The sequence below is a fragment of the Solanum lycopersicum genome, chromosome 8 (genome assembly GCF_036512215.1).
Source record: "Solanum lycopersicum chromosome 8, SLM_r2.1".
Lineage (NCBI taxonomy): Eukaryota > Viridiplantae > Streptophyta > Magnoliopsida > Solanales > Solanaceae > Solanum > Solanum lycopersicum.
The window spans coordinates 51,425,273-51,449,318 of NC_090807.1; the positions used below are offsets into that span (position 1 = coordinate 51,425,273).

The following is a 24,046-nucleotide window of genomic DNA, read 5'->3' on the forward strand; positions in this document are numbered from 1 at the left end:
ATAAGAGAAGGGGAGGATGGGGAAACTGAACAAGTGCAGAATGAGGGATTGCCACCCCAACCTACCCCAGAGATGATCAATCAGGTTCTCGCTTATCTTAGTGGGTTGTCTGATCAAGGTCAGGCACCTCCAGTGTTTTCTGCACCAACACCTCTGGTTTCAGAAGTACAACATGCAGCCACTATGGCTCCTCGTATGGAGGCCTCATTGGACATAGGCACATTTCCACGTCTGACTACTAGGCCTATAATGACAAATGATCAGCATGAACTTTTCAGTAAGTTCTTGAAATTGAAACCTCCAGTCTTCAAGGGTGCTGAATCGGAGGATGCTTATGATTTTCTGGTTGACTGTCACGAGCTACTACACAAGATGGGTATAGTAGAACGGTTTGGTGTGGAGTTTGTGACTTATCAGTTTCAAGGGAACGCAAAAATGTGGTGGCGGTCACATATTGAGTGTCAACCAACAGAGGCACCACCTATGACTTGGGCCTCATTCTCTAGCTTGTTTATGGAGAAGTATATCCCTCGGACTTTGAGGGATAGGAAAAGGGATGAGTTCTTGAGCCTAGAGCAAGGTAGGATGTCGGTTAATGCTTACGAGGCTAGGTTTCGCGCATTATCCAGATATGCCACACAACTTTGTTTCAGTCCACAAGAGAGGATTTGCCGGTTTGTGAAGGGGTTGAGGTCAGAATTGCGAATTTCGGCCTTACAGATAGCGGCAACGGCAAAATCCTTCCAAGAGGTGGTAGACTTTGTGATAGAAGTGGAAGGAGTGAAGCCAGACGACTTCACTACGACATCGACATCAAAAAGGTTTCGAAAGGGAGGTGAGTTTAATGGTTCTTACTCTAGAGGACAAGGTTCCGGAGGTTACGCAGTTCGACCCATTCAGTCTTCACTACAGACTGTAGTTGGGGGTCCACCTCCGACCGGTCAACACTTCTCTGAGAGACCTATGCATGAACCCAGAGAGTGCTATGGATGTGGGGAGGTTGGACATATTAAGAGATATTGTCCGAAACAGAGTTACAAACCTTCAAATGTTAGAGGTAGAGGTAGTCCTGGTAGAGGCCGTTATTCTGGAGGACGTGGTGGTCGAGGTAATGGTGGTCACCAAAATGGTCGAGGTGATGGGCAAACTAGAGCCACTACATCACAACATGGTAGGGGCAATGGACAGACAAACGATAGGGCCCATTGTTACGCTTTCTCTGGGCGGTCTGGAGCGGAGACATCTGATGCTGTCATCACAGGTAATCTTCTGGTTTGTGATTGCATGGCTTCTGTATTGTTTGATCCTGGATCCACGTTTTCTTATGTATCTTCCTCATTTGCTAAGGGTCTAAATTTACATTGTGAATTACTTGATATGCCTATTCGTGTTTCTACTCCGGTGGGTGAGTCTGTGGTAGTTGAAAAGATATATAGGTCTTGTTTGGTGAACTTTGTGGGGAGCAACACTTATGTAGATTTGGTTATCTTAGAAATGGATGATTTTGATGTAATTCTGGGTATGACTTGGGTTTCTCCGCAATTTGCGATCTTGGATTGTAATGCTAAAACGGTGACGTTAGCCAAGCCTGGGACAGATCCATTAGTGTGGGAGGGTGACTACACTTCCAATCCGGTGCGTATCATCTCCTTTCTTCGTGCTAAGAAAATGGTTAGTAAAGGGTGTTTAGCTTTCTTGACACATCTCAAGGATGACACTACCCAAGTACCTTCGATTGAGTCGGTTTCGGTGGTCCGTGAGTTTTTGGATGTGTTCCCTGCAGATCTTCCTGGTATGCCACCAGATAGGGATATTGATTTCTGTATTGACCTTGAACCGGGTACTCGCCCCATTTCGATACCCCCTTATAGAATGGCTCCCGCGGAGTTAAGAGAGTTAAAAGCCCAACTTCAAGAGTTGTTAAACAAAGGCTTTATTAGACCAAGTGCATCTCCTTGGGGTGCTCCGGTTTTGTTTGTGAAGAAGAAGGATGGGAGTTTTCGGATGTGCATAGACTACCGGCAGTTGAACAAGGTAACCATAAAGAACAAGTACCCTCTTCCTCGCATTGATGACTTATTCGATCAGTTACAAGGTGCTTGTGTCTTCTCTAAGATTGACTTGAGATCCGATTATCATCAATTGAAAATACGGACAACGGATGTGCCAAAGACTGCTTTTCGAACGAGGTATGGGCATTACGAATTTGTAGTGATGTATTTTGGTCTTACTAATGCCCCTGCTGCGTTCATGAGCTTGATGAACGGGATTTTTAAGCCACATTTGGACCTCTTCGTGATCGTATTTATTGATGATATATTGGTATACTCAAAGAGCAAGAAGGAACATGAAGAGCATTTGAGAATGGTATTGGAAATGTTGAGGGAGAAAAAGCTTTATGCCAAGTTCTCTAAGTGTGAGTTTTGGCTAGATGCGGTGTCCTTTTTGGGGCACGTGGTTTCTAAAGAAGGAGTGATGGTGGATCCTTCTAAAATCGAGACAGTGAAGAATTGGGTAAGACCTACTAATGTGTCAGAAATAAGGAGCTTTGTTGGGTTAGCTAGCTACTACCACCGATTTGTCAAGGGATTCTCTTCTATTGCTTCCCAACTGACGAACTTGACTAAGCAGAATGTTCCATTTGTATGGTCGGACGAGTGTGAAGAAAGCTTTCAAAAGCTCAAGACTTTGTTGACTACCGGACCTATCCTTACCTTGCCAGTAGAGGGTAAGAACTTCATTGTTTATTGCGATGCATCCTATTCTGGTTTGGGTGCAGTACTAATGCAAGAGAAGAGTGTGATTGCTTATGCTTCAAGGCAATTAAAGGTGCATGAACGTAACTATCCGACCCACGATTTGGAATTGGCTGCGGTAGTGTTTGCATTAAAGCAATGGAGACACTATTTATATGGGGTTAAGTGTGAGGTCTACACGGATCATCGTAGCCTTCAGTATGTCTTTACTCAGAAAGATTTGAACTTAAGGCAGAGGAGATGGATGGAGTTACTAAAGGACTACGATATCACTATCTTGCATCATCCGGAAAAGCGAATGTTGTGGCAGATGCTTTAAGTAGAAAAGCGGGAAGCATGGGAAGTCTAGTTCACTTGCAAGTTTCTAGACGACCATTGGCTAGAGAGGTTCAAACTCTGGCTAACGACTTGATGAGGTTAGAAGTAAATGAGAAGGGAGTATTGTTGGCTAGTGTGGAGTCAAGATCTTCTTTTCTTGACAAAATTAAGGGAAAACAGTTTGATGATGAGAAACTAAGGCGAATCCAAGATAAAGTATTGCGAGGGGAGGCTAAGGAAGCACAAATCGATGAGGAAGGTGTTTTGAGAATCAAGGGAAGGGTATGTGTAGCTCGCGCCGATGATTTGATCAACACTATTCTGACAGAGGCTCATAGTTCAAGGTATTCTATATATCCGGGTGCAACCAAGATGTATCGTGACCTAAAGCAACACTTTTGGTGGAGTAGAATGAAGCGTGATATTGTTGACTTTATTGCCAAGTGTCCAAACTGTCAACAAAAGTATGAACACCAAAGGCCCGGAGGAACACTTCAGAGAATGCCCATTCCTGAATGGAAGTGGGAGAGAATTGCAATGGACTTTGTGGTTGGTCTTCCCAAGACATTGGGAAAGTTTGATTCTATTTGGGTAATTGTTGATAGATTAACTAAGTCTGCTCACTTCATTCCGATCAAGGTGACTTACAATGCAGAGAAGTTAGCCAAACTTTACATCTTGGAAGTGGTGCGATTGCATGGGGTTCCACTATCCATCATATCAGATAGAGGTACGCAGTTTACTTCTAAGTTTTGGAAAACATTGCATGCGGAATTGGGTACTAGGTTGGACTTTAGTACTGCGTTCCATCCTCAGACCAATGGTCAGTCTGAGAGAACGATTCAAGTGTTGGAAGATATGCTTCGTGCATGTGTGATAGAGTTTGGTGGCCATTGGGATAGCTTCCTACCCTTAGCGGAGTTTTCATACAATAATAGCTATCACTCAAGCATTGATATGGCTCCATTTGAAGCATTGTATGGTAGAAGATGTAGGTCTCCCATTGGTTGGTTTGATGCATTTGAGGTTAGGCCTTGGGGTACCGACCTTTTGAGGGATTTGATAGAGAAAGTGAAGTCTATTCAAGAAAAGCTTCTAGCGGCGCAAAGTAGACAAAAAGAATATGCAGATCGAAAGGTTAGAGACTTAGAGTTCATGAAGGGTGAACAAGTCTTGTTGAAAGTTTCACCAATGAAAGGGGTGATGCGGTTTGGTAAAAGGGGTAAACTAAGTCCAAGGTACATTGGACCATTTGAAGTACTTAAGAGAGTAGGAGATGTGGCTTATGAGTTAGCCTTGCCTCCAGGGCTGTCCGGAGTACATCCGGTATTCCATGTGTCGATGTTGAAAAGATACCATGGGGATGGAAACTACATTATCCGTTGGGATTTAGTTTTGCTTGATGAGAACTTGTCTTATGAGGAGGAGCCTGTTGCTATTTTAGATAGAGAAGTTCGCAAGTTGAGGTCAAGAGAGATTGCATCCATCAAGGTGCAATGGAAGAATCGACCCATTAAAGAAGCCACTTGGGAGAAGGAGGCGGATATGCGAAAAAATACCCACATCTGTTTACAGATTCAGGTACTCCTTTTCGCCCTTATTTTCCTTCTTGTGATCGTTCGGGGACGAACGATGGGTAAATTGGTATCTATTGTAACGACCTGTTTAGTCATTTTGAGTAGCAGATTTATTTCTGGAAAAACAGGCTAAGGCGACGAACCCAACGACAGACCGTCATGGGCACGACGGACCGTCGCAGGGTCTCGTTTCCAAACACTTAGAAAATCTGAAATTGGGTACTGAAAATCGACTCTCTGAACTTCGTAACGGAGTGGCAGGACGGACCGTCACAGGTGTGACGGACCGTCACAGGCCATTCATCCAAAAATCAAGTTTCTGAACTATGCGACGGACAGCAGGACGGACCGTCGCAGGCGCGACGGCCCGTCACAACTTGCGTAATCCCAGTTGGAGTCAGATTTCTGGTTAAGTTTTAAAGGGGCGTTTTGGACTATTCCTGCTATAATTATATGTTTCGTGGGTTTATATTAATAACTCAAATTCTTGGGGGTTAAAAGAGGTAACCTTAAGTTAATTAGTGGGGTATTATTGCCATCTTTTATTCTTAATTATATACTAATTAGGGTAAAAGAAAGAGGGTTTGAATAAGAAAAATAGAAAGAACAAAGAGAGACAGAAAAAGAAAGAGAACGAGTAGAGAGAGAGAGAAACGAAGAGGATAGCAAGGATTTTGAGAAGATAGCTTGTTGATCGCAATTCTTCGGTGGAGGTAGGTTATGGTTTCCATGCTATTCGTAGTAAACTCTTAATAGTGAATGATTTGTGTTAGTAGTATTGTAAACCCTTCTATATGCTTAATTGTATGCTTGCATGAATGATGTGATTATGTAATTATGAATAAATAAGCATGATGAAGCTATTGAATCCCAAATCTTGAAAAAAAACCCTAATCTACTTTGTTAATGATGATGCCTTGGTATAAAAGAAGGCTTGATGGACGAAAGTAGTGAGATTAGGGGATCGGGTGCCACGTTTCGGTACCAGGATAGAATATGAGGATCGGAGTGTCACGTTCCAGTATCAGGATAGTATATGAGGATCGGGTGTCACGTTCCGACACCAGGATAGAATATGGATCGGGTGCCACGTTCCGGTACCAGGATAGTATATGAGGATCGGGTGTCACGTTCTGACACCAGGATAGAATATGGATCGGGTGCCACGTTCCGACACCAGGATAGTATATTGAGGAGCGGAGTGTCACGTACTGACACGAGGGAATAAAGATAATAAATCTTGAAATATGTTAATATATTCAATCTAATGAACTGAATTCCTAAATGAGTATGATGAGGAGGTGTGAGTCCTCATTGATGTGCTTGGTGTTGTAACCAAGGGTTATGGTAACTGTAAATGCTGCATGCTAAGGATATTAGTTGATTTTATGATATTGCTTAATACATACTGTTTTCTATTTTGAGTTGGCCGATGATATCTACTCAGTACCCGTGTTTTGTACTGACCCCTACTTTTATTGTTTTCTTCTTGTTTATTTGTGGAGTGCAGCAAACGTGCCGTCATCTTCGACTCAACAGTAATTCAAGCCAGTCTTACTACATCGGAAATTCAGGGTGAGCTAATGCTTCTAGCTTGGACTGGATCTTCTTCTTCAAGTCTTGATGCCTTGAACTTCCGGCGTGGACTAGCTTCTTATGTATTTTTAGCTTCTTAGAATACTCCTAGTTTTGTAATTTGATTATAGATGTTCTTGTGGTGATGACTTCCAGATTTTGGGGGAGTAATAGATGTTGAATTTTAGAAGTTAATGAATTGGTCTTTATTTAATGAGTTTAAGTCTTTCGCATTACTTTCTGTTGATATTATATTGAAATGTTAAGGTTAGATTGGTTGGTTCACTCACATAGGAGGGAAAGTGTGGGTGCCAGTCGCAACCCGGTTTGGGTCGTGACATCAAGAAAATAAGTTTTCAAGAATATCATGTAGAAGAACGTCAGTAGTAGAAGTCAAGTCGTGAAGTTTCAAGTTTTAAGCTCATAAGTCCAGAGCAAAGTTCGGAATAGACCTACCCAAAGAGGGTGAAGCGATATCTGAGAATCCAAAATGAAGACTTAGCACTATCGGAATAGATAGGATTTCATATCTTTCCTTCTACATTTTATTTATTTTTTATTTAAAAGCTGGAGCTACGAACCGGAATCTCGACAAAACCTCACTCGACTACCTAACTCATTGGAACTACGCCTGACTCCTTATCATCTTAACTTAGGATAGGTAGTTTTTAAAAGTTAGGACACAGTCAAACCTCTTCTCTACTATAAATTTTTCGCATAAATATTTCAGTAAAAAATTAGTCACATTGTTCACGTCTTTGCATGAAAACTCTTCATGTTTTCAAGCAAAGAGGGGCATACTGTGAACACCTAATTTTTTACCAAAATATAAAGAGTCAAACATCAATTTTTAAAAAAAGGTTATATTTAAAATAAATAAAAAATAAATAAATTGTGTAAATTACTTTAATGATAAAAATTATGAATTTATGGTATTTGTTTTAAATCTTCAACTTTTAATAAATTTAAAAATAATGGTAGAAGAAGAAGAAAAAAGGGAGTCCTAAATATTCAAATTACCTTCCTCTTATCCTAATTATTCACAACTTCCTAACCTATTTTACTAAAAAATCTCATACTATTTATTTTTTTTATTTTTTTTATTTATTTATTTATTTTTCTTTCTTCTCTCTCTTTGACGTTAATTTCTTTTTTTTATATATATTTTTTAATTTTCTATTATTATTTATTTATTTTATATCCATCCTTATCTCAACCCCAATTCCCTCAACAATATTTCAAATAAAATCCTAATCCAACTCTATAAGGTTCCTTTGAATTAGCACCAAACTCTCAGCGAAAAAGATTATAAAAACACGTTCAGTTGAGAAGAAAAGAAGATATAGAAAAATACACAAATACACAAATACATAGATACAGAGATATAGAGAGAAAAATAGAAATACAGAGAGAAATATATAGAGCAAACACAAAGAGAAGAAAGTGAATTATTCTTTTGAGAATTAGGTCAGAGTTAGAGTTTTTTTGTCGTGGTTCCAAATTCGTGGCTCAAATCAATAGATCATAGAAGTTAGTTTTCGTGATATCCATCTTCGCAGCGAGGTAATTCTAAACTCTCGCATTATTTGAATGTAATATTGTATGAAGATTTGAATCTAATAATATGAAGTTCTTTAAATAGTATGTTATTATTATATAATATCAATCCGTAATGCATGTGTTATGATTTTTTTTTATTTTTTTTCTAGTGTTAATATGCTAACAAAAATAATATAAAATAAAAAATGTATTATACATTATTTTATTTTTTTGCATTATTATTAGTGTCTGTTATTTTTTTTGATGCAATTTATATTAAAATTTATTTTGTGATATTTAATAGAAAATATTTTTTTCTGGAGCCTATATTTTCACTAAAAAAAACAAATAAATAAATTTATAAACTTGTTAGATTAGGATATATAAATAATTGGTAAATTTTTTTATCTAAGTAGAATTGTAATTTCATCTAGAGATTCATGATAAAATAATGATAATTACTATTAATAATTATAATATTTTTTTTGAGAAATTGTATAAAGAGAACAAAAGAGTAAAAAATAAAAAAATAAAAACAAAAAAGCCTAAAACATAAAAGAAAAAAAAATAACAGAATTTGAAAAAAAAAATAGAAACAGAAAATAAAAATAAAAAATAAAAAATAAAAAGAGGAAAGGAGAATGAAAAATAAAAAATAAAAAAATAAAACTAATAAAATAAAAAGTAGAAACTAAAAAAAAAATACGTAAAATAAAAAAGAAGTAACAAAAACCACAAGAAAAAAAAAAGCAAAGAACGTAAAAGAAAAAGAGTAACAAAAATTATTTAAAAAAAAAAAAAGAGAAGAAGACAAATTTAAAATAAAAAAAAATAAAACAGAAAGTTAATAAAAAAATAAAATAAAAGAAATAACAGAAACTTTTATATATATAAAAAGAAACAGAAAGTAATAAGAGAAAAAAAAAAGCGTGAAAATCAAAAGAAAAAAAAAAGAAGAAGAGAAAAGTAGAATGAAAAATAAAAAAATAAAATATAAAACTAATAAAAACTAAAAGTAGATATAAAAAAAAATGAAGAAGAACGCAAAAAAAAAAATTAACAAAAAATTATTTTTTTTTTTATAAAGGAGAAGACAAAATCTATAAAATAATAATAAAACAAAAATAATGATAAAATAAAATTAAAAAAAAAAGAGAGAGAGAAACAAATTTACAGAAAACAAAACAAAAAAAACAAATATATAAAATCCAAAAAAAAAACGTGTACAAAAAAAAAGATAAAAAAAAATAACATTCCTAATCTATTTGGGATTTCTTGATAAAAACCAACTTCAAATCTTATAAAATTTTATTTTCCTATTTTTAATTTAAAATAAATAAATAAATATATAATCCTAAATTAACTTGAACTCTGATTATTTATTCCTACACAAACTCTAATTCTTAAGAACCAGATATATTCTACTTATAATAACATTAAAAAATTAAAAACATACAAATATAAACAGAAAAAGATATACGAATGTTCAACTTTAAAATTAATGGACGCACAACCAAAAAAAATGAAGAAAGAACATTTAAAATAAATAAACCAGTTTAAAATAAGTTTAAAATAAATCTGAAAATAAATAACAATTTTATTATTAAGTTAAATAATACAGTGTCCAAAAATTAAGTTAAGTCATACTAAAATCAATAAAGCGACCGTGCTAGAACCACGAGACTCGAGGGGTGCCTAACACCTTTCCCTCGGTCAACAGAATTCCTTACCCGAATTTTTAGTTCGCAGATCAATAAAATAGAGTCAAATTTCCTTTTGATTAGGGATTTAAATAAGGTGACTTGGAACACCAAAACTCAATTCCAAGTGGCGACTCTGAATAATAATTATTCCTTTTCAAAATGTCACTTTAATTGAAAAAACTCTTTTTTTTCGAAACAATAAAAAAAAATGAAAAATATATTGAGAGAAAAAAAAAGGGGCGTGACACTCTATATCTTTCTTTTGACCCGGGAAAACAGTTGCACTATATTGCTGTCTGACCCTTTAATGAATTTGTTGGGCATACTAATAAAGAAGTGTTGTAGGAAAAATTACACAACACAACAAGCATGTGAGTATTTATATACGATCAATCACTATAGTTTAAAATATTACAATTTGCAGCTATATGTAAGATTTTATGGCAAATCTATCTCTCTTCTCTCCTCCCATTGCCCCCTCTCTCTTCCGCCCCAACCGATAAGAAAAATTCATTCAAATTTATTATGTATCAATTGTATTCAATTATATTTAGCTGAGAGATATGTATTTTATATCAATTGTATTGAAACTATATTTGTATTTTGTATCAACTGTATTGATATTATAAATTGTATTCGTGACACAACGAATAAAACATGCATTCATCCTCTCTCCTGCCTCTCTCGATTTCACTTGTCCCTCTCCTCCATCTCTCGATCTCGCTCACCTCTCTGCCTCGCTCTCTTGATCTTGCTCACCTCTCCCTATCTCACTCGTCTCTTTCCTTCTAATATGTATTCTATTGATACAAAACAATTTATATTTATATTTTTCTTCTCCAAAACCCGTGAAAGTACATCAAATACAAAAACATAACAAGTAAAGAATAAGTACGAATTATAATGAGTGAACTTATAGTTAAGGAGTACTTATTTAAGACCTAATATTAGTTGTTTATGAAAATCCCCCCTTTTTCTAAGCTAGTGGATACTAAAGCTAGCTAGTTTTGGGCATGATTTTCAGGCTAGAAAATGGAGTATTCTTGAATTATATAGTTGGGAATATTATTGAATTATATAGATCCAATTGTCATTACTAATTGCTTTAAAAAATATTTATAGACAATTAGCTATTGTAATTAATTAATTGATACTATAAATTACTTTTAGCATATATTGTATATATATGTGAATATTTACTATTAATTCATGTAGTGTCCTAGCAAGTTGCCCCACTCCAATACTATAAAAGATTGTTTCACTAGCACTAGAAACAAAAGTATACAATTGAACATGTCAAATGACAAGATGTGAAGCAAAACATGACAAACGTTAATAGTGAAAAAGGAGGGCACTAGAAACAGAAGTGATCAATTAACCCATACACACAATTCTAAGGTCATTCTCATGGACCATCTTCATTCATAAATTTTCTGTGTAAAATTTGCTGGACGTGTCACAAATAGGCAATATACACCATGTCCTAGCATGAGCATCCCAAGACATCTTTTTGTCTTCTTTCTTGTTTATTTTTCAAACACTAGCTCAATTACTACCTATATGTGGACCCTGTACCACCCTACTCTCCCACCCCACTCTGCCAATTCACAATGTTATTTTCGTTTGAAATTTAAAATATCTTTAAATTATATGAAGCAAGTTTTAATTTGTGTTTTCTGAAAAAAAACACTTTTAAACGATATTTGAAGTTAAATTATATTATCATTTTAGCAGAATTTTTTTTTTAAGTTTTAAAATTGAACAATTCTTTTCTTCTACTTGAATTTATCATAAAACTAATTAATAGAGATCCAACAAAAATCAAGATATCCCTTCGTAATTATTATTCTTACATACGCTAAAAAGTTAGGGAATATACTACTATATTAATCATGTGTTTAGACATAATGTTCTAACAATTTTCAAGATTAAACATCTAAGTGAGAGATTGTTAGGGTATATATACTATTAATCGTGCATTTAGATACAGTACATTATAACAATCGTGATGGTTAGAAGTCTAAGTAGGAGATTGTTGGAATATATACTATAAACCATATGTTTAGATATAGAATATATCTATTATAGAATAGTTATTTATTCTATTTTAATAGATCATATAATCGTTTATGGCGTTTTTTTACTTATATAGTAGATGATTTAGTGTATAGAGTTTTAGCTTATACACAGAGGATTAAATTACCGATTTTAATGAGTATAAAGTTTTTTGTTCACAATCTAGAATGGAAATTGGACATGTCATCGGTTCGATTGTAGCACAAGATTATATATAATTTATTTATGGGAACGGTATAGTTCCAACTTCTTGTGCTAGTGCCTTTTGTATTTATTGAACGAGACCGAGTAGAGATAGTTATTTTAGACTCACTGTCAAAAACATATTCTCTAAACTATTAAATGTATTATATTCTCATTCATGATATAACTATTATAATATATATATATCAATTATTGTTTTCATTTATTAAAAGTTGAGATTCTGAGATGGATCGATATGCTTGTAAGATTGGATGATAATAATATATATATTGGTAAAATAATGAGTTAGTTGATGAAATCTATGTCTCCTTATATAGATTGATTGATATACCTTTTTGAGAAACTTATAAGTTTTCATTGTGTCAAACCTTGCAAGTGAATTTATTAATTCGACACATGAAATAAGTTAAGTAGTGCTCTAAAGGAAATTAAACGTTGAATTCGTCAGTAATTTAATTAATTAATTAGTATTTGTAATCTTAACATGAGGAATTACATAAATGTTTAATGGAGAATTATGAAATATAAATAGAGGAATGCAATCACGAACTTCTAGTGAAATAATTTGAATTTTATTATAGTAAAAATAATTCAAATTAATTATTTGAAATTAATTTCATAATAGAAAGTCCTTATAGTTTTCATATTTAACTAAAACTTGAAACTGTACTTTCTTAAGAAGAAAGGGAAGAAACGTGTATTTTTGTTTTTTCAAGAAAATTTATTTTTTTTATCCTTCTTGGATTTTAGGACGAAATCAATATAAGAGAGATTCTCCTAGCTAGAAAAAAATTGAAGGTTTTCAATTCACATTTATCCGCTCATTATTGAGAGAGTTCGGTTGTAACCTTGGGATCATTGCAGAAGACTATGAAGTTGTTGTCTATCATGTGGATTCGCTCGAAGGTCTGTCTAACTTGTGGATTCGCTTGAAGGTATTTGCTCACGCTTCAAGAGGTAATTCTTCAATTAAATTTTAGCAAGTTTATGTGTTCTAGCATGTGATTTATGTGTTCTAACATAAACAATTATTTGTCATGTAAGCTGTATGATACTAGTGTGCTTCCGCCATACATATAGTTTTTCAACAAAAAATACTATCATGAACTTTTTTCGGTAATTAAATTTAGTATTATGCAAAATCTTTTATATGATAATTAAACTTCAGCTTGATCACTTGATTACTAAATGAGAAAAAAAAAAGACAAATCATGTATCCTCAAACCTTCCAAACATTTCCTTTTCCAATTAGCAATGGTATCTAAGATTTAAAATATTTTTTCATAAACTTCCTATAGCATGTAATAAAATTATGCAGGAAAACTTTTGTTGATGATCATGTAAATTACTTATGTTTTTGTAGGATTCATTAATTTTTTGACTATATCTAATAGAAGAATAAAAATTGTTAACTCAAGTATTTAGAGAATGTTCTTTACCAAAAAAACATATTTTAAAAACATAATTTAAGTGTAGGGTATAGTCAAAACACGTTTTTGGCCAAAAACTTATTTTGTACATTTTCTTATGTTTTTTCTTTAAAAATATTCTCATTGTTAGTAAAATAGTTTTAAAATACATTTTAACTAGCTAAATGTCGTTAAAATATCATCCCTACTAACTGATACTCAAAAATAAGGAAAATATATTAATTTTAGTCTTAAATTATCTAAAGTGAAATAATTTTGCCCTTATGCTTAATTATTATCTTTTTCGGTTGGGGATGAGGAGGTTACTATAACAAAAATAATTTTTAGTGGCATTAAATTGACAGTAATAAAGAGTGCTAAAGTCTTTATCGGTATTAGTTAAGTGTCATTAGAATCAATGTCGCTAAAGGCTATATATTTAATGGCAATTAAAAATTAAATGACGCTAACGATTATTTTTGTTGCAGTGGATAGGAAGCAAGAGGGAGGAAATTGTATTTATGAGAAATATAATAATAACATAAGATAATAAGTAATATGAAACCTTTTTATTTTAACAAATAAAAGTTGATGGCATGTAACATCTGTTTTCTATAGATTTGTTACGTATTAGGTATGAGCTATTATTAGTATTATCTTAGAACATGAAATCATAAATCTTTTTTTGCGTAAAAGTTTAAAATTTTATTTTTCTCCATCAATAATAATAGCTAAATTTTACTTTCTAAGAATCTATTTGGGTTTTCAATAAAATCTGCTTATATTTTGAAGTATTTTTTTAAAAATAATTTTTTAGAGAAGTATTTTTGAAAAATATAAAACAATTTATATTTGACTAATTCATTTGAAAAGTGTTTTTATAAGAAAATTGTGTTTGATTAATCTTTTAAAAAAATACTTTTGAGAGTCAAGTTACGATAAATGGTAAGTATTAAAGTATTTTGAATATTAAAATTATTTTATAAAGAGTAATTAGTTTAAATATGTATTAAAAAAATAAATTAAATTTTTATTCTTATTAAATTAAAATATTCATATTCAAATTCTCAATCAATATAACATATTTTTAAGGTTGAAATCTTTAAATGTATTTGTTCTTTTGCTTTTTTCTAATCTTACAAAAATATTGTTGTTACCTTCTTTCTTTCTTTTTTTCTAATTTTTAAAAACAATATATTAAATAATAATACATATAAGTAAAATAAGATATAAATCTATTTATACAAAAATAAGATTATTAAATAGAACTTTACTAATTATATGAGATATGTTAATTAATTAATTAACAATCTCTCTCTCTCTAAAAAAGTATTTTTTTGCTTTTTTGAGAAGTAGAAATTTTTAGTTTCTTTTCAATCGCAGAAAAATTGATTTTTGCTTCTATTTAAAATAATTTTACATACTTGTAAGAAACCTATTTTTAAATTTTTTTTTCTCAAAGTAAGTGCTTATAAGTTATGTGCTCTCAATAACAATACAAAGAGACTCTAAAAATGATATGATAAATAAAATTTAATTATATTATGATAGATTGTATTACTTATTATACCTTTAAGGGAAAAGAATAGTTGTACCTCAAAATGAGAAACTATTTACCAACAATTGTCCCCTCACTTTCATACCCTTTTTGTTTTTAACTACTATTTTGTGTTTACTCTTGTAGTTTAGTTAATAAAACTAGGTGTGGTCAAGTAAATAGTTTGAATTTTGAGTCCAATCAAAGTAAAATATTTTGAATTAAGTCCAATTTAAATACATGCCTTACCTAATGGATCTAATTTGTGTAATCTTCCCTATTGTTGGGTGTCTAAAAGTATCTTTTTTAAGTGTTTAGTAAATTCTTAAAATTGCTTTTAAATGAATGCATAAACAATTTTTCTGCGGTTGAAAAAATTTACAAAATTCTTTTTTAAAAAACACAAATAGAAAATTAATTTTTTGAGACTAAACTATCCCTTATATATACACATATTTTTCAATATATCCCTTATTAATCAATTAACAAATCTCATAAGTTTGATGATTCTAATTCAAGAATTTATTTTTATATGATAAAATTTTATTATATTTATATTTTATATTATTACTTATATATTATATTGTATATATTACTTTATGTATTATTTTATCGAATTATAATAAAAGTAACAGGGATATTTTTATAGGATTAAAAAAAAGAGAAAAAGTAGCAATTAAAGATTTAGATGCTCCCACAAAGATTCAGCAAACAACAAATTTTCTTTTCCTAATTTGTACATTATTTTATTTTAATTTTAACCTTTTTAAATTTTAGAGTATTATAACAAAAAAAAAAGAACAAGATAATAACTGAATTACATAAGTGTTTAATGGAGAATTACGAAATATAAATAAGAGTACAATGACGAACTTCTACTGGAATAATTTGTATCTATTATGGTAAGAACAATTCAATTTAATTACTTGAAATTATTTTCATAATAGGAAAACTCAGTAATTAATTTTGTGGTACCTACAGTGCTCATATTTAACTAGAACTCGGAGTCCTATTTTCTTAAGGAAAAGGGAAAGAAACGTGTATTTTTGGTTTTTCAAGAAAACTGGGTATTCTTCTTCTTTTTGGATTGGGATGAAATCTCTATAAGTAGGGATTCTCCTACTCTAGAAAAAGATTGGAGGTTTTCTATTCACACAGTTGACACCCAATTTTGACCCTCCCCGATGTAAATTAATTCACGAGCTTCTTAATTTTCAAACGATTTGAAATAATTAAATCTTATAATGTTTGAAATATTTTTCAAATTATTTTAAATTAATCTTTTAACTATTTTCATAATTTTAGGTAATATATATATATATATATACATATACATATATATATATATATATGTATGTATGTATATATATATATATATATGTGTATGTATGTATGTATATATGTATGTATATATATATATATGTATATATATATGTATGTATATATATATGTATGTATGTATATATATATATATATATATGTATGTATGTATGTATGTATGTATATATGTATAATTAGTATATTTTATGATTATTCAAAAATCGTCTCAAAAGATTTAATTTTATTTAACTATTTTACTAATTAGTTTAGTTATATAGTAGTTTATATTTTTCGATTCAGTTTGTTTTATAACTAAGTCAATTATTTTGATTCGTTAAAATTGAGGAGCTTACTAATTGACTTACTAGAATTCGTCTTATTTATCTGTTTTAGCAGAATTTGCCAAGTGAATCTATTAATCCTAAGGCCAAATCTTGAGCCCTTTTTTGAAATCTTTCAATAACACATTAAGAGATAGCCCACCATAACAACATTTCCTTCAACCCAATTCATCATCCCAACCCATTTCTTCCCCCAATCAAATTTCACAAGACCAAATAGCCCCACTACCCAACCAAATCCTTTCCAAAAAGGAAAAATCCAGAAGCTCCCAGCGTTCATAAATTTCAAATACACAGCAACCAAACGGAAATTCTAATGGTGTGAGAGTAAAACAAAGAACCGAACGTGTGAGCACCACTACCAAACCCCGTACTCGCCTCGCATCTTCATGCAAGGGAGAAGCAACAACAAATAGACGACGTGTCACGACCCAAAACGAGCCGCGAGTGGCACCCACACTTATCCTCCTAGGTGAGCGAACCAACAAATCTAAACCCCAACATTTACCAGTATATCAATTATGAATAGTAAAAATAATGCGGAAGATCCAAAACTTATTAACGTAGTCAATTAAATAAACTTCTAAAGTTTTAATACTTATTATTCCCAAAATCTGGAAGTCATCACATCAAGAACATCTATCCTCAAATTTCTAAATCTAAGAGTATTTAAGAAGCTAAAATAAGTAAAAAGATGGTCCATGTCCGAACTTCAAGGACATCAAGACGTGAATGAGAGAATCCAGTCCGAGCTAGGAATAATAACTCACCCTGAAATCTGATATGCCGGAGACTGGCTAGAGTTGAGGGCGAGTCGAAGTCGATGGTGCACTTGCTGCACTCCATAAAACAACAAGAAGAAAATACAAGTAGGGGTCAGTACAAGGAACACGTACTGAGTAGGTATCATCGGCCAACTCAAAATAGAAATCAGTATATATTAAACAATAGTATAAAACCAACTACAATAATTAACAGGTGACAAGCAACAAACACATGAACCATTGACAACAACACCGTACTAGGTACACCATCATTCACAACATTAAGCACACCTATGAGGACTCATGCCTCCACACAATACTCATTTGGGAAATAGGTTCCTTGAGTTTTGAGTATATTAAGTTAATTCCAGAATCCTTTCCTCTAATGTTATTGTGTCGGAACGTGACACTCCGATCCAATATATCGTGTCGGAACGTGACACTCGATCCAAGAATACCGTGTCGGAACGTGACACTCCGATCCAATTATCTCATCATTTTTATTTCATCAAGCCTTCTTTATTCAAGGCGTCATCTTTAATAGAGAGGATTCAAGATTAGAAATTCAACATTCTCCTAACTTCAGGCCAACCACAAACCACACAATCAGAAACACGCAACCACACAATCAAGTACATAGGAGACTTTACAATATCATTCAATACATATCAATTGCCATTTAGAGTTTATCTATCACATAGAAATAAACCATAACCTACCTCCACCGAAAATCGTGATCAAGCAAGCTACCTCCCCAATGCCTTTGTTTTCCTCAATGCCTATGAATCTTTTCAATCTGAAGTCTAAGTCACTTGCTTTCTTCTTCGTTCTCTCTCTCTCGCTCGTTCCCCCTTTCTGTTCTTTTTATTTTTCTTCTGCAGATTCTTTTTCTTTTACCCTAATTATCATATAATACATTATGATAAAAGTAACCCACTATTTATTTCCCTATTATCTTCTTTAACCCCCAAGTAAATAAATTATTAGACTTACCCCACTAATTTCATAATTATAATCATGAATAGTCCAAAATACCCATTTAAGTTTTAGCGGAAATCCGACCCAGGGTGGAGTTACGCAGCTTGTGACGGTCCGTCGTATCTATGACGGTCCGTGCTGCAGTTCCGTCGTGAAGTTCAGAGAGTCGATCCCAGTACCAAGATTTCAGAGTTGAAGTGTTTTGGAACGAAGACCCTCGACGGACCGTCGTGCCTATGATGGTCCGTCCTACCTGTCGTCGAGGGTAATAAGGAGAGCAGCAGAAGAAATTACACAAGTATGGGACGACGGGGTCCATCACGGTCCGTCGTGGCCATGACGGTCCGTCGCGTGATCTGTCGACCCAATCAGTTTTTATCTAAAATAATTCTACTGCTCAAACCAACTAAACAGGTTGTTACACGGCGTCTTCCAACAAATGATGTTTGCGCGCTTGAACCTCTTCATGAAAGAGACATTGATTGATGGAAAGCATCGATGCGCAGAAGACAATTGTCTTTTTTCTCATGCCCCTCTCATTGCGTACGATCTTCAGCGGCTCTGAGGCACGCGTTTTCATCCTTAAACGTAGTAGATCGGTCCACTTCGGCATTCAAGGACAAAGGATCGATCCCAATCGTCCATTCTACCTCCCATTTTCGAAATAAGGTTGAAGGTTCAGTAAAGGGGTGTTCGTCCAAAATGGTAAAAGATATTTTTTTTGAATTTGAATGCAAGGGAGTGGGCTTTTGATTAGGATTTTCATCCTTCCCGCTAAAAGTTTGAAACCCTAATCTATCCCCTATATATATTCTCTTTTTTTTCACAGTAAGAGATTTCTTTTTGGGGGGTGGGGGGGGGTGAAAAAATTGAGATGAAACTTTGGTCGATTTTTTTTGTTAAGAGACTCTAGAAAACTAAAAGGGATTTTTCGCTTTCAATATTCGAACTTGGAAGTCTTCTATCGGGAGCAAGATTTTGAGTCAAATATATTGGAGAATAGTGGATTTGAGTCAGAGATTTAAGTTCTAGTAAGAGCATACAAAAGGAGAAAAGGAATCGCTAGGTTACACCCTTCATTTCGAGTTCGGTATTGAAGTCGCCTATGCTTGTCTTGCCTCTTTTTTCGCTGCTCCGAGAAAGGTAAACCAGACTCCTTTTACTTCTTTATTGTTGTGTTTGATTGATATTATGTGTGTAGGTTTTTGCGTATTGAAGTCGTGTATGCTCGTGATTTTGATTTCACTGTATCTTAGTTTCCTAATAGTTTTTTTTTGGTAACTAGAGAAAATTGAAAGAGAAATAGGAGCATGTGTTGGGTTGTAAAGATATTCACTTTTTCGTTCTCGCTTACTCAATGATAACTTCAAATGTTTGAATCGAATGCATAGATTTCTTTTTTTTAATTCTCAGAAGCAATGATCGAAAGTTTCAGTTCAGTTGAGTTTAATATGGGTTATCAATTTGATTCATTCAAGTTTGAGTATTTTTTGTAAATCTTTTGTGATGTAAGATTCGAAATGTGTATTTTGTTATCGTCTTGTATTTTTTTTTACCTTCAACCATTTTCCCCTCTTTATATCCTATTGGTATCACTCGATCTTAAATAGATGTAGAATTATAGCGGGCGATCATTTTTATTTGTTCTACGCCTGGGGGCCTCTCCTTTGATTGTGTGGTTTCAATCTAGATTTCGTTCTATTTCGTCTTTCGAAGTAGCCTTAGTTCCTCGCTTTGCGATTTTCATGACTAGTTAGTTCGAAGTATTGGCCTGTAGCTTGTCATTGTCTTTACTTTCTAGTTGCTAAGCCATTGTTGTTTAGATGTAAGCATGCCTTTATTTCCGGTATCCCCCTCCCATTTATCTGCATTTGCCAAGGTCCTATCTTTGCTCATATCTGAGGATATTTTTTTCATCTTATTTGGTCAGTTGGTTAGCTGGCCTACTCCCGTATAACTAAAATCTTTCGATTGATAAATGGGTGTATTACTACCTTTGCATAAGTTTTGCTTTCTGTTAAAAAGAAAGGGAAGAAAGAAAGCTTAATCACATTATCCTCGATAGTTTGCTTCTCTTTTATTTACTGATAATCGCTTTCTTGTCACTATAATTAGGCTTAAGTGTATTCCATTTGGTCACTGTTAACCTAATAGCTTAGCTATCATCACCTTTGGTATTTATATTTTTTACTAAATCACATAGAGACTAGTAATCTACTCGTAAAGTTCACATATCCCATCGTATGAGTTCAAAACCTTTTATCTTTGTCAATGCCTCTTTTTTTTTTGTGTTCTTGAGTTTGTTTCCTAAAGTTGAAGCGCTTCTAATGCTAGTATATGACATCTAAGTTTCATTTTTTTATGTATTTTATCATGAATAATAATAGCAATTTGAAGTAGCTTAGTAATTTATCCATTTGTAAGTAAAGCATTTCAGGTTACATTATCCCTTAATTTGTTAAAATACTTGCAGAGGCTGTTGTTCATATACATTATTCTTGCATTGTTCTTAACTTCTGTCAAATAAGTATGCCTAAATAGCCATCTACTTGTGACCTTTATTCTTAATTTTTTTTATATATTATGATTCTATGTCTTACTCCCTCGGCTAATATAATTATTTTATTGCATGTGAAACTCCTCTCGAGTCCATTTTTGGACTCCCTCTTCATCCTTGCATCCTTCATTTGATCAACGAAGGCTTGAACCATTATATCCGAGTCGTTCAACCCCCTCTAAAAATGGCGCACAAGTTGAAACTAGCAATCTGTTTGCTAGGAATTAAGTTTACAGGTCTCCAAAGGCTTAAAACAGATGAATATACCGGCCGTATACACTAATGTACAGTCGGGATATATGACATACAATTACAAAAATGTGAAAGCACATGCCAAATGCAGGAGATAAAAAATTTGACGAAATGCAGGTTTCAGAAGGCCCTATATACCATGATATGCAAAAATTATACACATATTTTGAAGGAAAATATGGCCAAGAGGCCCAAAAAAATTTCTTTTAGCAGGCCCAACAGGTCAAATAATGGGCAAGATTCATTTTTGGGCCATTTTAGATTTAGGACAGGTTATTAAGATTTGGGACAAAGGCCAAATTTGATACTCTCTTCCTTTCTTACTCATATTGTATTATTTTGACTAACTTTATTTATCCTATAGTTTTAATTTATGTCAATCCCCCTTATAAATGATTTCCCCGTTTCCCTAAAACAAAAAAAATATAATTAAATAATGATAAATAATATATAAATAAAGTATCCTTACTTGGTTAAACATTTAAAAATTATTAAAAAGTCATTTTAGTCAAATCGCCAGTCAACCGCAAGTTAGTGGGCATTCCGAGGGCCTAACACCTTCTCGGAATGTACATTTGAACTTCGAACCCTTTCCAATCGATTTTTATCTGTTTTAAATCTTTTGAAAAATAATTATAAGTTTTTATTGATTTTTACTAAAAATCAAGTGGCGACTATGTAGTTCTGAAAGTCGATTTCTCTTAAATCATAAGATTAATTGTTTTTTTCAAAATTCAGTCATTTTTTCATTCCCTATATATTTTTTGTTAAACAGAAATAGCGACTCCGCTGGGGATTAATTAAGTTCTAACCAAAAGGAGTTGACTATCTTGACTATTTGTTGTTGTTAAATTGCTTATATGTGATTAATTTATTTAATCATAAACTGACATTGCATTTCATGACATATCTCTGATGTATGTATAGTATATTAAAGGACGGTTTGCAATACCGCAGCCTGACTATTTTATACTCACCTATTTTTGGAATTAGCTGCAGTTTATTGGTTTGTCATGTCAATGGTTGTCGCGATTTCCATCCCAATTTATCCGTTTGGATCCCCGGTCTTTTCAAAAGCCACTCCTAGTCAACTAGCGTAGAGCTGAACCAAAAATCCAAATTTAGGAGCATTTGAACTAAGACGACCCAACACCTAAGGCGTGTTGGGCCCATTAGAAGCCCACCTTATGTCTACTTGGCCCAAATTGCCAAAAATAGACAACCATGCTTACGTGTTGATTGAAGGATGTATATATGTTGTTAAAACAATTTATTGTGTATAGGGGTGGGGGTTAACTAATCTTTGTCTGTTATTTTTGTAGGTTGGATCCGACACACGAGCCTTTGAAAAGAAGAATGGTTACCATCCCCGATCCCTTCCTTAAAGTATGATGGAGATTCATGAATAATATAGTTTAGAAACACATAGGCTATCTTCCGTCGCTGCTAGAAATTAATGCTTGGCCCGGTTTAATCGAAATGATGGTGAAATTCTGGGATAGTGAGAACATGGTCTTTCGGATCGGAGAAGTGGAAATGTTGCGAACTATTGAAGATGTCCTTATCAGCTATGAAAGTGTCACTATGTGCAACAAGAGAAAACGTCAACCAGATACAAATATTTTAAATCCCAAAATATGTGATTTCACTGAAACCGAAGAAAAATTGTCACTAGTCAAAGCTGAGTGTATGGATAAGCTTCCCGGTCCGAACATTCCTTTCACAAAGTTGTATTATCGATTTGGACGTGCGAGGGCTTATGAGAAATTCAAAGAGTAGTTCGTATCAAATGAAAAATAAAAGGAGACGCGTCCCCTTGCCTTTGCAATATGTTTACTTGGAACGATGGTATTATCTCAAGGGCCAAAATACACCATTCATCCTAGTGTGTTTATGGTCACTCATGCTATTTTCTACGGAGTGGACTATAAATCATCAACCAAGTACTACACCTTAGCGCCCATGATCTTGGCCGACATTTACAGAGCTTTACATAAATGTCAAAACGGAGAGCGTTTCTTTTAGGGGTGTAATTTGATACTTCAATGGTGTATGACACGACATCTGATCAAGACTTATAATCCGAAAGAACTAGACCCCCTAAGACGGTCATACGAGCTACATGGTTATGATTGGTGGTTGTACCACAATCATTGCAATAGGACCGAAGGATGTACAACGGTCGATTGACAGTTTGGTGGTAACTAAGAAAATGGTGGTTTGAACAGAAAAATTTCCTTACTTGATGTTTGCTGGGTTAAGAGGCACTAGGCCATATGCTCCTGGTCGAGTCCTAAGGCAACTAGGAGGAAACAAGAGTTTCCCCAAATCATAGATATGAGCAAATTCGCAACTGATAACGAGAATGAACGAGTCACATTTACTGAAGACATACGTAAGATGTGGAGGTCTCGAAGAGTGTTGGGTGAACCCGTACTAAACAGGTTTCGTCCACAATGTTCTAGGGAGTACAAGGAATGGTTGAAAAAGAGTCTCGCTGGAACTATTGAGCCCGGTCCAAACGTTTTTCACATTATTACAGATGTTGGAGGCGGCATCAAGCTCAACTCCATAGACTTCAAGAAAAGTTTAATAAGAATGAATTAGAGCATCAACACCGTGATTCAAAAGACACCAAAGTCATGGCTCAATTTAGAGAAGAGCCAAACAATGCTATGATAGAATTAGACGACAACACGGAACAACAGATTGAGTTGTTGGATGGGTGCAGACATGAATAAGGAGCTCGATTGGTGAGTTATCATATATTGGCAAACATATATGCTATGTGGGAAGAGGTCAGCATCGCCAAAAGGACCAGACTTGGTGCAGGATCAGAGCAGGCTTGAATTTTATTATCATCCCCTACGCGGGACTGCTTTATTTGTACTTTGTTTTGTAATTTATTATCAGAACTATTTCCTTGTTTTATGCTTATTAGAAATTTTAGATGCTATTAATGAAGTATTTTAGGGATAATGAATTGGTTTAAAAAGGCATATACATCCTTCAATTCGTTAGGCGTAACCTTGGCACAAAAGGGCCACATGTATAATTAGGACGCGATGTATGTGTTTTTAACTGTTTGTGTGATATGTTATTTTGAATAAGGGCATCATTAAACTACTCTTTTCCAGAAA

At 33.5% G+C, this 24,046-nt stretch overlaps 1 long non-coding RNA gene across 1 annotated transcript; it reads left to right on the forward strand.

Annotated features, from left to right (window-relative positions):
- Nucleotides 1-16,171: 16,171 nt before the first annotated feature.
- LOC138337740 (uncharacterized) lies at nt 16,172-24,046 on the forward strand. Its single transcript, XR_011211134.1, has 2 exons — nt 16,172-19,240; nt 20,798-24,046. It is a non-coding gene; the product is annotated as an uncharacterized lncRNA (long non-coding RNA).